Source organism: Pinus tabuliformis, chromosome 8, assembly GCF_031772625.1.
Source record: "Pinus tabuliformis cultivar Carrire ecotype Pingquan chromosome 8, CPIR1, whole genome shotgun sequence".
Lineage (NCBI taxonomy): Eukaryota > Viridiplantae > Streptophyta > Pinopsida > Pinales > Pinaceae > Pinus > Pinus tabuliformis.
The window spans coordinates 993,371,673-993,385,856 of NC_142294.1; positions in this window are offsets into that span (position 1 = coordinate 993,371,673).

A 14,184-nucleotide genomic window follows, 5' to 3' on the forward strand; every position below is an offset into this window, starting at 1 on the left:
ATTTTTACACAAGCTTGAAACAAAGATAAAACTGTGCTTGATGCCCCCTAAGCATAACTGCTAGAGCGCATGCCCCCCAGCTTCATTTCATTCAACCAGTTGGATGAAATGAGGTTCATGAACGAGATCATTTGAAAGACTCGACCTAAAACTGTAAGAAAATTATACAAAAACTGAAATAACTAACCTAAATACTTAACATCTAGGAGATCTAGTCAAACTCTCGACTCAATTAGAGGAGGATTTGTTTCATTTTTTAACGAGCTTGACACAGGAAAAGAACTATGCTCGGATTCGGTTTCATGTTTACGCAAGCTTGAAACGAAAAACTATGCTTGTTATAAGTTCACATGCCCCCAACATAATGACGCAAATCAAGGTACATGCCCCCCAAGCTTCATTGCATTCAATGAGGTGGATGGAATGAAGCTTTACTTTCAAGAGCTTGGAAATACTTGTGGGAGTTGTTTCATTTTTTAGTGAGGTTGACATAGGAAAAGAACTATCCTCAAAACCCTTGTTTCATTTTTTAAACGAGCTTGACACAAGATAAGGAACTATGCTCGTAACTGCTCTCTACAATCTACCTAACAAAAAACTTTACTCTAAAAACCTTGATTCATTTTTTAACGATCTTGACACAAGACAAGGAACTATGCTCTAAAATCCTTGATTCATTTTTTAATGAGCTTGACACAAGACAAGGAACTATGCTCATGACTACACTCTACAATCTACCTATTTAACCTACCCTTGTTTCATTTTTAAACGAGCTTGACACAAGACAAGGAACTATGCTCAAAAAGTTCGCATGCCCCCAGCATAATGATGCAAAGCGAGGTACATGCCCCCCAGGCTTCATTGCATTCAACCGGCTGGATGAAATGAAGGTTTACTTTCAATATTTAACTTGAAAAGGGAGTTGTTTCATTTTTAAGGAGGTTGACACAAGAAAAGAACTATCCACATACCTGATTCATTTTTTAACGAGGTTGACTCAGGAACAGGAACTGTCCTCAAACCTGATTCATTTTTTAATGAGGTTGACTCAGTAACAGGAACTGTCCTCAAACCTGATTCATTTTTTAATGAGGTTGACTCAGTAACAGGAACTGTCCTCAAAATCCTACTTTCTACAATCTACCTACATATCCTAAAATCTACCTGATTCATTTTTTAATGAGGTTGACTCAGTAAAAGAACTATCCTCATGCTCACTGATTCATTTTTTAACGAGGTTGACACAGTAAAAGGAACTTTCCTTGTACCATCCAATTTCATTTTTTAACGAGGTTGAGAGAGGAACAAACTATCCTCGTACCTGATTCATTTTTTAACGAGGTTGACTCAGTAACAGGAACTATCCTCAAAAAGTTCGCATGCCCCCAGCATAATGATGCAAAGCGAGGTACATGCCCCCCAGGCTTCATTGCATTCAACCGGCTGGATGAAATGAAGGTTTACTTTCAATATTTAACTTGAAAAGGGAGTTGTTTCATTTTTAAGGAGGTTGACACAAGAAAAGAACTATCCTCATACCTGATTCATTTTTTAACGAGGTCGACACAGTAACAGGAACTGTCCTCATACCTGATTCATTTTTTAACGAGGTTGACTCAGTAACAGGAACTGTCCTCATGCTAGCTTGTTTCATTTTTTAACGAGGTTGATACAGGAAAAAACTATCCTCATACACACTGATTCATTTTTTAACGAGGTTGACACAGTAAAAGGAACTTTCCTCGTTACAGCCTATTTCATTTTTTAACGAGGTTGATACAAGAAAAAACTATCCTCGTTACATTGATCATGGCTTCCAACTGGAAGAAAGACATGTCAATGGACACACCTTGATCATGGCTTCCAAAAGGTCTTCATCAGAAGGAAGAACACTTCTCTAGAAGGAACACATGTCAAGGGACTCAAAAGGGATAAGAACATCGTGTTCAAGTAATCCCATAGAGTTTTCCATGTCAATTACCGGATGTAAATCAACAGTGAGAGGCTCACTTACATCGGTAACTGAAAACATGGGACCAGTTGCCACATAATTAACCCGTGGCAGGGTAGATACCACTTTAGAATCAGGAACATTTAGGGGTGTCATATTATTGGTAGTTGAGACAAGACTAGGGAACGAAAGCTGGTCTACAGTCACAATACTGCCATTGTGAGGGAAAGACATCATGCGAAAGAGTGTCGATACGACAGCTTTCATTTCATAAACATAGTCTCGCCCAAGGAGTAAATTGAAATCCAAGGGACCTCGAACTACCATAAGATCAATACAGACAGTTTTACCTTCCAAGGTAATAGAAAACTTAGGAAGGATCCCTAAAGGTTCACTAATGGTTTTGTTAAAAGCTTTCAGATTCTGCGTAATAGGCGCAAGCTGAGGGGAACCCAAAGCTTTCCAAACAGTTGAGGATAAAATACTAACAGAAGCACCTTCATCTACCTGAGTTCGATGTATGTCCCTACCACCAGCCTTGACAATGATTTGGAAAGGGATGGAGGAAGGAAGACGAGGTTCTGTCAGTCTATTCCAATCAAAGGAAAAGACCTCAGTACTTATAGGTGAAATGCCCCCCGGCATAGAAGAATATGATGTAACAAGAAGAACTTGAGCGGTATGAAGTTCACTCTCTAAATGGAAAGTGGGATCGACCGAATGTGAAATTGAATCGACCACTTGATCAACTAATGGATCATCAACCTGAGTGACATGAGTTTCACTCTCCAATGGAAGAGTGTGATTGACTGTACTTGAATTTAGATCAATCACTCCGTCAGTTGACGGTAGGTTGGGAGAAAGTTTACGGTAACCAGTTGGAAATTCTTGCTGTGGAACAGTAAGTTTTTCCAACAATGTTGAGGCTTCATCCATGTGAGGGAAAATGTGAGTTTGATGACTCCCTTTGCATAACTTACAAGGAAACCTAACTTTACCCTTTTTCCCAGGAACCTGACTATCACTGGTTGATGGATCAACGGAAAGTTGATGAGATTTTTCTGACCATACTTCCAAGACCTTTGGAATACCAGGGCAATTGAAAAGGAAGTGGTCACCCTTACAAAGCCTGCAAGGGTATTTGGGTTTACGATGCATGTCAGAATTTTCCTCAACACAACTAACACTTACAGCCATGGTTGGTTGGTTGACTTCTTTCTTATCTTGCTTCTTCTTCTTCTTCTTCTTCTTCCCTTTCTTCTTCTTCTTAGCCCCCTGGTTACTAGCATCAAGGTTTTTACCAGGCGAAGAGGAAGAAATGGAGGAAGAAAAATTAGGCGAAGAAGGTAAAGGGTCAACAGAAGGTTGGTGATGTTGAGATGGCGAACTCTGTTGAAGTGAAGCATCCGGTTGAGATGGAACAATTGGAGTACTTTGGGCCAACGAAGTTGAAAATAACCATATCGGTAATCCTATTGTAAATCCAGGTAATGAAAAAGTAGCCATATAAGGAGGACCAACATTTCCAAAGTAAGGAAAAGTACTAGGATTCTCATTGCGAGGGGTTCCTAGGTTGATAAATTCCGGAACATTTGCCATTATATTCAACTTCAGTGAATTTTATTAACAATTTAAAACTAAAATTAACAATTCACAATGCACACCTAACAATTAAAATTCACAATTCACACCTATGGTCTCTAAAAGTAAAAACAAACAAATTAATACGCGCTATCAAATCTAGGAGTCAAACCACACACAAACAGTAAGCTCTCCGGACCGAAAACACTAGTTGGTGATGAAGCCCAACCTCGCAGAATCCAGTACAAAATAGTGGGTGGAACAGTTACCCCGGCAACCTGCTTAATGAATAGACTGGACCAAGTTCCTCCACTTTAACCGTCTCGAGTGAAGTGAACCCCCCAGAAAATCCAAGTGAGTATAACCGACGTCTGCTCCAGGTACAGTGGGATCTTCCCTCCACCGTCACCTTGGGTAGAATCCTAAGATAATGGTCACTAAGGTTACCAACAGCAACAAATGCACCTGGGGGAACAGTCTACACTCCGACAGCACGCAAGGGCAGAGTATCAAGCTCAATCCCCTTACCGGCTCCTTGACAATAATCCAAGGTTTACCGACAAGTGACCCCTGGCTCCTCGACAATGGTTAATCCGAGGTTTACCGTTTGTAATACGTGCGTGTCTGTCGTCGTTCCCAACAAGGGAGGATTGATCCCCTCACTGGTTCGGACACGAGCTCGTGCTTCTCCTTTAAGAGGAGCTTTCCCAGAGTACAAATGAAACAGTTGGATTTATCCTACCACAAGATAAGCTACTTGTTTGGTTTTGTTGTCTTGGAGAGTTAATTACTCTCCTACTCCAAGACACTAGCCTAAGCTATGTTGGTGTATCAGAGCCCTAGAAATGTAAAAATTACTAGATGAATTTTAATTAAGCGCTGTGTTATTAAGGCTGTTTTTACTCAAATGGGTAAATGGATACGAAACCAATGGTGTTATGACCCGACTCAACTGAATGCAATCGAATATGATAATGCAATCCTTTCAATTCGATGAATCCTAACTAAAGTAAGGAGAGAGTTTCCATTCACTTCCAACAATGCAAAAATTGATCACTAAGAGAAAATATAACAGATTCTCTAATGCACTAATTTTATCAAGAAAAACTAATGCAAATCAATTCCAAACCAATTTTTTTATTTTTATTTTTGTGTAAATTCAAATCAAAGAAAGCTGATCTAAATCTACGATTGATTTTTCAGAATGTAAACTATGCAATGGTAATCGAAGCACAATTCACTTGAAAAGTATGCAAATGTAATCTATGCACATTTTTCATTCATATTCTGAAAGTGAGAATTCTAATTATGCAAATGTGATCTATGCAAGAGAATCCTCAAACACAAGATGATTCTAATGTGATCTAAGAACCAATCAAGTGCAAGTCGAGAAAATTGGGTGAGAGTTCCAAAGATCAAAAATAAAAATACTCAAAGGCGATTAACACTCATACACAATTTAGCCCCCCCCGGCGAATGAGGGGGAAATTTTTTTGCAAAAACAAAAGCAAAAAGATGCAAAATTGTGAAAAGACTGAGAGAAACCTCCAAGTAATGACCAAAGGAAAATAAATCAAGAATTTCTCAAGAAAGAGACTCAAAACACCCAATTGATGAAAGCTTAGAGCAAGAATGCTAATGAAACAAGTTCAGGTGAAGATCTTTGACAGGAGACTAATGGATCTGGGCAGTAAAAACTAATAAAAAGCAAAATCTAAGAGGAAAAATGTAAAAAATGGAATTTTCTCAAATTTTGGCAGGGGACGCAGGCAACCCGTTAGCACAGGTGCGGGCCCGCTCTGTGCACACAGCAAAAGTGCGTCCAGGGACGCACTGTGCAACACTCAGAGGGTGCGTCCTACTGAAAAACTCAAGTAAAACCAAAATAAAACTAATCCTAAGCTAACCCACCCAGAGACAGAATCACAGAGTCAAAACCAGAAAAATAAACCAATTTTCTCAAAGCAAAGTTCACACAAAGGAAAAATCTTTTTCATCAATGGAATCCCCAGCGGAGTCGCCAATTTGTCACACGGAATCAGTCAAGAGTGCGGACACAACCGACCTTCCTAGAAGTCTAAGACATTCTAATGACAAACAAGACAAACTAGAACTATCCTTCTCTAAACATGCATTGTGATATGAGAAATCAAGTGTTTCGTTCTTACCTTTGTCCAAACGCTGTTGTAGAAGTCCAAGCTTTGTTGATCTGGATGAGTTCCTCCTTTTCTCCAAAACCTGCAATCACCAACAGTCAAACAATTAAATAGCACCTGATTATAACATAAAACAAAGCATATTCAACATATAGACCAAGGAGTACATGAAATAACCCATAAACAACAAGTTATTGAGAAGAATGGACCAATTTGCATTAAAGGTAATCAAAAGGAACCATTACAACCTGAGCCTTGGTGTTGTGCAAGCTCCTTCCAGGGTCCACAAGAGTCTTCCTCTACTTTGACAAAGCTCACCCACTTCCAAATAGAACAAGCAAAGATGGCAATCTCTCCTCACAAGCTTCTAAATGGGAGTCCTAATTCCTGCAGCATTTACCCCTAGAAATGTATAGCTTTCAACCTCCCCTCCTTCTGGCCCAATGCCTGTATTTATAATGCTCAAGAGGAGGTTAATCAGGTCCACCATCAATGGGACAATCCCCTCTTTGGGTGGGATAGCTCCCTTATTGATGGGATAAGTTCCTCTTTGATAGGAGTGCATGAACCATCTGGAGGCGCCCAATACACGTCGAAACTTGCGCATTCTAACCTTTACAGGGGGACGCACCTGTCCCTTTACATACAGAGCGTCTTTGGACGCAGCTTTTGTGAACATTGGGAGCGTCCCCGCAGGTAAGGTTGAGAGAACCTACGTCCCCAGAGATAAATACATTTATACAAGACTTTCTCTCTTTTTGGAGTTTGACATGGAGAGCAAAGGCATAAGACTTGCCTAAGAGGGTAGCATGACTGTTGATTGAGCCATACTAACTGTAAATAGTCATGGTGACATTTTTTAGTGTAACAGAGGGCACTCAGGATTTTTAAAAACTTACCACAAGATTAAGAAGGAATTTTTTTGGGATGGCCATAAATCAGATATTCAAAAGCTTGTGGCAGAATGTTTGGTTTTCCAACAAAATAAAGTTGAAACAATTAAGACCCTGGGTCTATTGCAACCTTTATCCATTCCAAGCCAATGTTGGGAGGAGGTTCCAATGCATTTTATCACAAGTTTACCTAAGTCTGAGGGAAATAGTGTCATCATGGTGGTAGTTGATAGACTTACCAAGTATGCACACTTTTGTGCATTATCACATCCATTTAAAGCCAATACAATTTCTACTGCATTCATGGAAACAATTCAAAAGCTACATGGAAACCCAAAGATTATTGTAAGTGACAGAGATCCCATTTTTATTGGAAATTTTTGGACAGGATTATTTTCTTGTCTCGGAACTCAGTTAGCTCATAGCTCATCTTATCATCCTCAATCTGATGGGAAAACTGAGATAGTAAACAAATGCTTGGAAGGATATCTTCGTTGCTTTGTATCTGATAAACAAACACAATGGGTCAAATGGTTGCCTCTAGCTAAATGGTGGTATAACACTTCCTTCCATACAGCAACAAAAATGACCCCATTTATGGCACTTTATGGATATCAGCCACCATCCATCACATCATATTTAAGAGAAAATTCTAAGGTTCAAGCAGTGGAACATCACATCGAGCATCAACAACAAGTCCTCCAACTCTTAAAGGATAACCTCGTGTTGGCGCAGAATAGAATGAAATAACAGATAGATCAACGTCACATCGAAAGAAGTTTTGATGTAGGTGATTGGGTATTCCTACGGCTACAACCATATAAAAAAATGTCCCTCAAGCAAGCTAAGAAGGATAATAAATTATCACCAAAGTATTATGGTCCGTACAAGGTGTTGCAAAACATTGGTACTATGGCATACAAATTGGAGCTTCCTGCAGCTTCTCGAGTGCACCTAGTTTTCCATGTTTCATGTTTAAATAAGGTTACAAGCAACCAGCTCCCAGTTCAAACAATATTGCCAGAACTTGAGGAGGAAGGAAAAATTATATTGGAACCGGAAGCAATCACAGAAAAAAGAACTCGACAGCTACGAAACCAATCAATTTCGGAGTATCTCATCAAGTGGAAGAACTTATCCGCTGAAGATTCAACATGGGAGGATGAGAATTTTATACATAAGCATCCAGAACTACTCAAGTGTTGAGGACAACACTTTTTTTAAGGAGAGGGGCATGTTAGGTCCCTATAATACTAGTGATTACCCCATTACTATTGTAGTTATATCCCTTATTAATATTGTTGCACCCCTATTGTCCCCATATTGTTATTACTGTGCCCCATAGAATCCCTCTATTATTATTTTTGTGCCTTTATATTGTTATTGTTAGGTCGGTTGGGTTATATTGTGACTCCTTAGACTCCTATATATATAAATGAAGTTTTGTCATTTGGATCATCAAAGAATCATTCATTTGTGTAACGTAAAGAAGGTTTCCCCCTCGAAGAGGCTGAATTCTAAGGCGTTGATCTATCTTTTCTATTATTTTGTGAGTTGGTTTCATAACAGATGAGTGCTCAATTTATAGGAAAATGGAGGAGGTTTTGTCATCAATGAGGGTATTGAATGGCCTTCCATACTTGGAATTAGTTCCATGGAGGAAGGGATGAGAGGATAGGAGGTATCTTAACTCATTCCTCATCCATTTTCAAGCTCATAGGAGATGATAAGTGTGGGAATCTTCTAGAAGGCTGGAGAAGATAAGAATATTCCCCAAACCCTATGTGAATTTCGCTCAAACTTCTCCAAAGTAGGTCAAATATGACCTAAGTGCTCTGTAGAGCACCCTGGCATGGACTTAACTACTTTGCAGCACACCCTTGCATGGGCCTACCTGCACTAGTCCCTCTAGAGGTCATTTCAAGATGTCTTCAGGCCATGAAACTGTCTCGGGAGGAGACATTCAAAAGGTTGACTTGTTTAGGGCATGTAGAAACTGAAATTAGGATTAGATGAGCCCTAAAACACTGATCTAGATGATGGGATTGATGTACCCAAATGGATCTGTAATAGGTAGAAAGCAGTCAATTGACTCCAATCAAAAGAAATGACATAACTACTTGGTGGAGGTATCATATAATTTACCCCATGCCCTGTAGAAGAAGGAGAAGGACTCTCCTAAACAACTGGGATGGTAGGATCACTCTTCGATTCATGAGAATCTTAGGAGATGAGAAGAACGTGAGGAATATGATCACTACTCTCTTTCGGAATAGAGTGAATAGCTAAAGACAGAGCCAAGTCGACACTCTTTTTTACCAATAGTTGGATGGTAACAGACACAAGAGAGTCATGCTCAGGAAGAGCAGGATGGGAAAGAGATGAATCCAATTCAATCTCTTTACCAACTAGGAGAGGGTTAGAATAAAGCCTTTGATAACCAATAGGAAGTTGGCGTTGAGGAGTTGTAAGGTTTTCCAAAATTTTGGAAGCTTTATCCATAAGAGGACAAAGGTGAATAAGATGTGTCCCTTCACATAACCTACAAGGGAATCTATTTTTTCCCTTCTTCTTACCATCATTAGATGAAGGTGTAGCATCAACATGATCTCCAGAGGTCGATGGGGATGGTCGATTTAGGTCTTGATACCATACCTCTAAGACTTTGGGAATGTCAGGACAGTCTCGAAGGAGATGGTCACCCTTACACAACTTGTAAGGGAATCTGACCTTCCATGGAGGATTGGAAGGTTTGTCGACAGGAAGTGCATTTAGAGCAACAACTGCATGGTTGGCCTCTAACTTATCTAAGTTCTTCTTCTTCGTCTTCTTCTTCTTAGCCTTCTGGTTACTACATTTGAAACTTTCACCAGGAAAAGTAGAAGAGGAGGGTGAAGAAATAGGGGAAGAAGGTGAGGGGTCAACCTTAGAATCATCGCGACGTGATTCAAATGAAGGTGACATTTGGACAGGATTTGGGATGCTCTTGACCACCAAGGTCAAAAATAACCAGACAGGTAGACCAATGGTTAAACCAAGAAGAGACAGCATCGCCATATAAGGGGCACCCGCATTTCCAAAAGACAAAAACGGACCAGGATTCTCATCCAAGGGGAATCCTTGACTAGTAGATTATGAAAATGTTTCCATTGGAATAAACCCTAAAGAATTACTAAGGAATATAACTTTAATGAGGAATATTTCATGGGAAGTTAATTATATAACATTGAAACAAAACTTTGCCTTTTCATGTTTTAAGAGTCAAGAAAAGGGAAAAAGGTGACTCTAGTTGCTTTCGAAGTTAACGAGCTCTAAAGGACAAGATCTTGATGATATTTTAAATTTAAAGAGTCAAAAGGACCAAAACGACTGCTCAAGATAATCTAGAAAAAAGGATTACCAGGTAACCGTGAACTGCATAATACCTCTTGGTGAATCGAGAAGTATAGGTAGGAAATCTCCCTAAATGTTGTGTTCAATGTATCACGTTTCCAAGGCGGCAGATTCGGCTTCCTACAGATAAAGGATTGTAGACCTAGTGGGGTCTCCCTTTATATACACAATGGTATGGGGAGTGTTATCACAAAACCTAACCCTGAAAAGCTGTTGATCAGGTAGACCTTGAGTAACTGTTTCAAACCAACTTTTGGTTGAGGCTTAGTCTCCTCAACCAGAGAGGGCTCTCTCAATAGGTTAAAGATTTTGATAATGGATTAGAAGGATAACTATATGAAACAAGTGAAGGACTATAAATGGTTGAAACATAGTCAATAAACATCCGTTGGGCTTATGTAGTCAGAAAATGCTTAGTATGACAACAATATTAGCTGAACATGGAAGTCAGGGCATCAAAAGTTCAATATATTAGTTAACACATAGAAACATGTAGGAAACACAGTCTACAAGTGCATGAAGGAAGTTAGAGCATTGCCAAAACTTTCTAAGTATCATACATTCATACCACTGTAAATAAGGAAATTAGACAAACATAAAACAAGCCACCATTGAACTCTTTCTAAATCCTGAGAAGTAAAGCCAAAGTCTATATTCATAAAAACATAATCTTCTACAATGACACAATATGAGTGTTTTCTCCGAAAATTTCCAACCCTCGAGGCATTCCACCTCTTGTATTATATAGATTTTTCATTACAATCTTGGATTCCTTCCTCCAACATGAGGGGAATTTGAATTTTACTTGACTTGACACCTATTGATACTTAAAACAAACTATTAATTACAACTAGTTGTTAACTAACAGTCCTAGAGTCCTAATACAACTACAAGTGTAACTCCTTATTACGTTAGCAACAACCTAGGATGTGGAATAAATTCGGTTTTTGACAGCTACTCCTTCTTAAAATCGAACTTGTGATTTCCATAACCCCCAGCTGGCCTTCAATAGCTTCTCGTTCATCTGCCCTGAAAACTAGGAAACTGTCCCCTGCTCTATTCTGGTTGAAAAATAGGTGTTGGGACATAGTTCTTTTCTCCTCATCAAAAATGTATTTTACAAAACTGAAGGAGGATTTTTTATACCACTCTTTTCTGAACATAAACCTCTCTTGGTTTTTTGCAATACCTTTCCTACTACCCAAAAAATGTCTTTGAATATCAGGTGTAAACTGGGAAATTCTGCTTTCTGAAAAACTGCTCCTATAGCAGTTTCGTAGCTCAAGTTGAGTCATCAATGTTTCCAAGTCATAATGAATTTGAAGAAATTGAAAGAGGTTTTTGTATTTATTTATGTTAGGAATAAGAACTTCTTTCAGTTTTCCAAAATATTCTTTCAGTTGCTCAAAAAAGCTCCTAGAAGTTGACTACTTAAAACAATTCTTTTGCTGAAAAAGGCTGCTTCGGTGATTTCGTAGCGCAAGGTTTGGTATGTGTATATGTCTTCATTTCTTGAATTTACCTTTTTCTTAGGGCTCAAACCTTCTCAAGTGATCTTCTTACACATCTGCAACAACATCCCTTTCACAATAATCCCCTTTTTCTTTCAATATAGATCCTAAAAAAAAACCAAAACTGTAACTACAACATTTTTGTAGCGCACTACAAAACTACTGTGTGAGTCAAAAACACAGTTTTTTTTCTCAAAATTGTCATTCTTGGAATTTTTTAACGGTTTCACCATATGCTAATGGGCCATATAAAATTGACATTATCCATCCAAAAACAATCTTCAAGAAGGTAAGTTCCACATCAAAATTGTATTAAGACTCCTCACTTACTATATGGTTCATTTAAGCCGAGGATGCCCTTCAGGTTTACTCAGCTGAATCTTCAAGTCTTCAATTTTCCTCTTCATCACTCTGATGTTGGTTCTGAGCCTGTTATTAATCCATCTGATGTATCTTGCCTCCTTAATAGCAGGGACAGTCCAAGTGAAATATTGAGCTTTTCTGCTCACTGCTTGGGTTTTTGAATTTTTCTCATGTTCCCACTCAGCCTTCATTTTGTTGAAGTTGACCCTTTCAATTTCATTTCTTCTTTCCCTTTTCTTAAGTCTGGCAATTTCAATCTTGGCAAGCTTCAACTTCTCCTTAACCTCCTCAAAGCTTTGTTCTTTTTCTTGAGTACTAATTTCCTTGTTGCTATCATGCTTGTGCACTGGTGATGGTTGTACTGGTGGAACCACAATTTCTTCATGTAACTCTGCTACCTCCCATGTTTCATCTACCATTGGCTCTGCCTCTTATAACCTTCTTGAATTTCTGGTCACTGTTCACCATGGGCTTGTTTACTTCGAACTTAAGAACAACAAGAAGTGTCTCTTGCATGCATATGAGCAAGATCAACATGAATATGTCCAGGATCAATTAACCCTTCCCTTTTTTGAAATTTGAAATGATTGCGGACAAATGACCCCTAACAAATCTAATGATGGATATGAATGGTTGCATGTAAGTCGTAAGGTTCATGAACTAACATCTGATGATGAAAATCTAACAAATTCTGGTGGATTTGATAGCTAGACAATATTTAACACGAATCCCCAATTTTGTAGCGCATATAGTGTAAATTTTGGGTTTTGCGCTACGAAAAATCCTAATTGGACTTTGTGCTACGAAAACTCCTAACTGGACTTTATGCTATGAAAACTCCTAGACAGTTTCGTAGTTCCTTCAAAATTTTAAAATGACTAGATACATGAAACTTTTGAAATAATTTGGGATCAATGATAGGTAAAACAAGATTGTTGACCTTATTTGATAATGGAAATAAGACTCCAACTCTATGATTTAGACTCTAAAATGAAAAAATAAAAATGAGTTGACCATGACTAACATAAAACTTTGGAACCATACCAATTGTCCAAGAATTTTTAGAAATCTTATAAATTAGTGATAGCAGTGGCTCCACTTGGGATAGTTTGCCCCTGTGGTACACTAAGAACCTACAATTCCAGTGCTTTATCCATCCTTTAGAATAAAATTATGAAATGTTGCCCAATCTGTTCCCCAAGCTTTAATGATTTCTGCAAGAGGGACTCAACTACACCTACTAAAAAAAATGCTCAGTCAACCTACCCTGAGCTTATTTTCGCATTCCTACCTACCCTATCAGCTACAGTTTCCACTTTCGGTCAGGCAACATGATATTTCCAATAAAGCCAATCAATTATATTTTCTAATATTTTAGGCTCTTGACTACATTCGTCTTCAAAATAACCATGAAAGTGAGATGACCAAATCAACTTATAATGTACCTGATCTTCATAATGCAAATGAAAATGAAATACTGGTGTGCAAAGCTTTGTCATGTATTCATTTATAGGGTCAAAAAGGACATGGTTATTTTGATGATCATCATAACATTCTATATCTTCAGACAACTGATTATCAGCCACACACAATTCCTTTGATATGCTATCCAACTACTTTTCTGAATGATTCCCACAAACAATGTAATTTTCCTCATTATTAAGATCATTCATTGATGTAAGCTTCTACAAAGTATGACATAAAAAATAAACCTTTTCCTCTACCCAAGGGTTATAAAAGCTATCTTCTAGTACTTCTTCTTGGTGTTTGCAATTATTTTCATCTTCATTATGATTCGAAAACTGACAAGTTTGCTGCATCTCTGCATCAATCTCGAAGGATGCAATATGATTTTCATAGGTATACTCTTTCTAATTTCTATGTTGCATGTCATGGGATGTTATCCTTTCTTCTATTTGTTGAAATGTGTTGTTATGAAGAGCATCTAAAATTTCTTCATCCATAAATTCATCATCATCATAACAATCCTCCAAATACTGAATAATACTCAAAGAATGTTTACAACAATCTTTGACCAACAATAAGGTAGGATGACATTCTTTATACGTCTCATAGAATTCATAATGAAAATTAGCAAGCGAATATATTGAACCATTTTCCAAAATTTTATACCAATACCATGATTTTCCTTCTAAAGTGGTCATAAACATCTTCATGAGACAATCTTCAGGGAAATGAACCTTAAGACTGTGCACATGCATATGGAACCTAACCAAATGAAGAGCAACATTGTCTTTCTTTTCATCTTTGAATATTGGAAGATCATCTAACCAATAAACCTTTGGAATGGGATTTGGAAAACCATGGATATGAGA